Here is a 4,946-nt window from a genome sequence, read left to right on the forward strand (position 1 = left end):
TATTTACCCAATTACTGGTTCATAATTTCAAGTAGGGATGGCAATTGGGTGGTGCGGGTTTGGGTACCCCCTCCTTCGTATCCGCATCTGCCAAAAAATTTTATACCTATGACCTACCCCCACCCTCAATGGGTAAAATTTTAACACCCACACTCGATCCACCACCCATGTGGATATTCACTACCCGACCACCTTTTATCCGCTAACCTAACAACATTTGTTTAATAAATTTCCCATAGAACATGTCATTATGCTATCTCTGAATTGTTGTGAATACATAATTTAATAATATATTATACAAGTAAATAGTCAATTGGTATAAAAGTAGTCCTTCATCATTACAAATACAAAAAGAATTACATAAAAAATTAGTAGTAGTAATAAGTTAGCAGGTAATTGGGCAAGTAGGCGGGTAGGCGGGTAATAGGTGGGTATTACATCAAATCTACCACTTATCTGCTACCCACCGTGGGTATGACTTTGTACTCATACCCGCCTACTTATTAGCAATATTTGGACTCATACCCGCTCCAACTAGGACGGGTGCAGTGCGGGACTTGCATAATTATGTAAATACGAACGTTAAATCATGCTATGATATATGTAGGAGCTAGCTATATATGTTAGAGCGTAACTTTTGATTTCCACTTCATCATTATTATTAAAAAAATTCTTTGATAAATAAATTATACATATGAGCTTATTATACCGTGCAATTGCACGGGTACTATACTATTATATATTATTAAAACTCAATGGCAAGACATGCAATTCTGCCATGTGTTGTCATTCTTGCCATTATTTGGCATATGATGTGGCGTCATATCATATCAGACCATTAATTATCACTATTTTATCCTCAAACAAAAATTTCTTAGCATTGATGTTTGAACCCATGACCATGTGTTCATTATGATTCATCTTTTACCACCACTCTAATGATACATTTTATGTTAACAATGTTATATTATAAACAGTGAATCATGTTTATAAATTTCAAAATTTAATAATATATATAAATTTTATACACGTATATTTAACAACAATCTGTAATAACAAAATTGATCTCATCCCTTTCAATTCGTTTGCTCATACATACAACCGTATAGCTATTTGAAATATGTAACCCAAAAATATATCACACAATTTATGCTAATTATTTTTTTATTCACAACTATGTCAATTTTAAGGAATTTCTTATTACAATTAAAGAAAAAAAAAATAAACTAATAATGTTTAGGATACTCAATATTAGATAATGAATTTTGATTTCAATTATGTTTGAAAAAAATAAAATTAATAGTACAATTACTTTTATAAAAAAAATTAACTAAACTATATATATGAGATCATGTGAGAACCAAGGTGAATAATGAGAATTAGGAACTTATCTCAACCATTAATCGCGCATTATCTAACGGTTGTCAATTCACCCGCTTCATTAAGGGTAAAATGGTAATATTTGCAAATCGAATGACTATCTAATTTTTCTAGTCGCTTCTTTTTCGTTTTCTCTCTCTTGTTCAGACTTTCTCTTTTTTTCTTTGAATGCTCTCTAAAGAGGTTTCATTTCTTCGGTTTCGCACATCGAATTCTTCAAATTGGTTTATTTAAGTTCTTTGATTTGCTGTTTCTGGTTGTTTCTGGAGAGGTAAGTGTTTTGATTTCGTATATTTTTGTTGTTTTTTAAATTCAATTAGGGTCTTTTTTAAAATAAAGGTTGGGCGATTTCGATTGCAAAAATTAGGGTTTTCACTACTATTTGTTTCACTTTTTGTGATTTCGATTGATGTATAAAACTCTTACAATCATATATTAGCGTATTGTGGTTTCATTTAATTAGCTGCAATTATGGTTTTGTGGTTGAATTATTGATATATTCTTATATTTGGTATTATTAAATTGTTGCTTGCTTGATAAAATTTTGGTTTTTTTGTTAGATTGTATGGTAAATTACTTTTGGGTTTTTCTAAGATATGCCCCTAAACTTCTTCGGTTTCTAAGCTGTGCCCACAGTTTTTTAAACGTCTAAGCTATGCCCTCCACCTTACTATTTTCTATTAAAAATAACCTATGTCATTAGCCGTAAGTAACGGACGTTAAGGTCTGTTAGTTGTCGTTGCTAGTTAAAATAGAAATTAAAAAAAAAACAATTAAATTCCTTAAAACAATTAAATAATTAAAGTCCTTCTAGTTCCCAAACAATGATAGTATCAAACACCTCTTATTAAACTCCTCTTCTACTCTGTTTCATGAACACTCAAATGAAAATCAAAACCCTTAAAAAGTAGTGCCCAGAAATTTGCGATAGAAATCAAATTGACGAGTTGCGTGGTTGAATTTCGTGGAGTTGTGGGTTGCAAACAAAAGTTGGGTTGCGATTTGGTTGAGAGAAGGAGTCATAGTGTGGTTGCGTTGCTGAATTTCACCAAAAACGGGAATTTAAGCTTGGAAGAAAGGTAATTTTGAATAAATTTGTGAGATTCATAGCAACTTTGTTGAATTTCGTGGAGTTGTGGGTTGCGATCTTCATCTGGGTTGCAATTTCGTTGCGAGCTGGAGTGGAGTGGCTGCGTTGCTGAATTTCACTAAAAAACGGGAATTTCGGCTTGGGAAGACAGGTAATTTCGATAAATTTGTGAGATTTAGAGCAACTCTTTGTTATGTTACATAAATTTAAGCGAAATGTTGGTTGTTGATGTCGCAATTGATTCTAGGGTTTTGTTTTTTATATATAGTTGGTAAATGTTGATTTAGTTAAATATTGTTTGGTTCAATTGTGTATTTGGATATGTTGGTTAATGATTATACATTGGTTTTTTGCCCCATGTTTTTTATCTGCAGAATGGGTGAAAGGGTGTTGAAAATGCATTTCATGGGTAACTCTGTTGATGTTATGGTTGCTGATATAGATGAATGTTTGCTGATAGATGTAGTGAATGATATGGTTGACAAATTTAGTTCTTTTGGGTATGAACTCCCCACTTTTCCTGTGTTAAGTTATTGTTCCAATGGGAAGAGTCATGCACTTACTGATGATAAAACACTAATGACCATGTTTGAGGTAGTTGAATCTAGGAGGATAGATATATGGATTGGTTGTTTGAAGTAACCTAATTTTATTTGGACCTTAGCTGAAAAGGTAAGGTTGAAAGGATCAAATGAAAGTGGTTCAGCATCACTACCTAAACCACCAATAACTATACTACCAGTTAGGGGTGGTAAGAGGGGTAAGCCTGAAGAAAAAAATTCTGGTAATCTATTTTCAACCCCATCATCTCATGGACCATCTAAAATTAAATCTCCTGAACAAAGTCAAACCATTACTTTGTCAAGCCCAAGAAGAAGCCCCGGGCTTATGGCTTCTAGCCCCCCAACCACACAAGAATCCTTAATCAACCCTCCAACTTCAGGTGTCACCCAAACAGGTCCTAGTGTTAGCCATGCTGCCCCTACTAAACTAAACAATATTCTTAAGCCTTCTTCATTCCTTCATGGTAAAAAAAATCTTTAAATCTACCCTTAAATACAAGGGGTTATGGGTTCCACCTCAACCAATCACTGAAGCCAATGAAGTTCAGAAGGAGCAACCATCTGTTAGAACTGGAAAGAGGACTAGGGTTAGGCTAGATGATGATGTTGGGGTGTCAAATGTGAGTGGGGCTTTATCTGATAGTAGTGGTACAGATAGTGAAGGGGATTACCAACCTGACCAAGGTTTTGATGTAGACACTGAATCTGATAGTAGTGGTACAGATAGTGAAGGATCCAACAGATTATGTGAGTGAATGGTTCACTGTAGCTAAGTACAGACAAGCCTACAGTGGAAACATATCCCCTGTTCCTGATCAAGAGCAATGGCCACACATTGATGGTGTTCCAACCCTCATACCACCAACAATGAAACGAAGTATTGGCAGACCAACAAGAAATAGGAGGAGAGAGGAAGGGGAGCAGAGAAAAGGAAAAAGAAGTGCAACCGTCCAGTGTAGTAACTGCAAGAATTATGGGCTCAATATGGCAACATGCAAAGGTGGCCCAACTTCCAGAGAAGTAGCCGAGCAACAAGGGAAGATTGTGCCACAAAAGGGAGGCAATAAAGGAAAAAAAGCACAGAGACTACCTGAAGATAATGATGTTGACTTCTCCCTGATTGAATTGATGGTCAGTGGAAATTACGCTAGTGAAGGTGCTGATAGAACAGACAACCGTACTCACCACAGTGGTGCATCAAAAGGGAAAGGAAATTCACACCAAGATCAGTCCAGCAACAGTGATGCATTTGATCATAGCTTCATTGATACCATGAATGCATCTTCATAGCCCCAAGTTCAAACATCAAACCAAAGTGCAGAACTCAGGCAACCATCGATGAGTCAGCCTTAGGTAATCAGATCCTTTAAGCAAGCTAACATACACTCTGAAATGGGTGAAACTTATCCTTTTGTAATTATTGGGGCAAACTGTAATCACTTTTTTTGGGCATAATCACTATAATGTAATGTTGTTAGTGTTATGTCAGGTATGCAACTGGCCTAGTTTTTGGGGCAAACTTTAGTTTTTGTGGCAAACAATACTTTTTAAGCCAACTTTTGTGTTATTGCTACTAAGTGATGTAATGTTTTGGGCAAATTGTGAATATATGGTACTTTCGGTTGACATTATGGATTGGTATTCCAATTGTAGAGTGTCACTATTTTCTATTTGAAATGTTATTGTTTAGGGTGAAAATACCCTAAGACACGTGGCCCAATAAAGGCTTGACACGTGTCAATCCTTCAGCGGTCTGCAAAGGCCCATTTCCTTTGCAGACACGTGTCCCTTATACCCTAATTGAGGTACAGTTCTCCCTTACTATAAATAGTAAGGGTAGACCTCATTTATGACACAGACACATACATTAATTGCAACCACAAAAAAAAAAACAAACAAAGTCCAAACCTTCG

At 35.4% G+C, this 4,946-nt stretch overlaps 1 long non-coding RNA gene across 1 annotated transcript; it reads left to right on the forward strand.

The window, feature by feature from the left end:
- Window positions 1-1,388: 1,388 nt before the first annotated feature.
- LOC110697677 lies at window positions 1,389-4,664 on the forward strand. The gene is made up of 2 exons (XR_002506534.1): window positions 1,389-2,621; window positions 2,845-4,664. It is a non-coding gene; the product is annotated as an uncharacterized LOC110697677 (long non-coding RNA).
- Window positions 4,665-4,946: the final 282 nt, after the last annotated feature.

The sequence above is a fragment of the Chenopodium quinoa genome, unplaced genomic scaffold (genome assembly GCF_001683475.1).
Source record: "Chenopodium quinoa cultivar QQ74 unplaced genomic scaffold, ASM168347v1, whole genome shotgun sequence".
NCBI classification, from domain to species: Eukaryota; Viridiplantae; Streptophyta; class Magnoliopsida; order Caryophyllales; family Amaranthaceae; genus Chenopodium; species Chenopodium quinoa.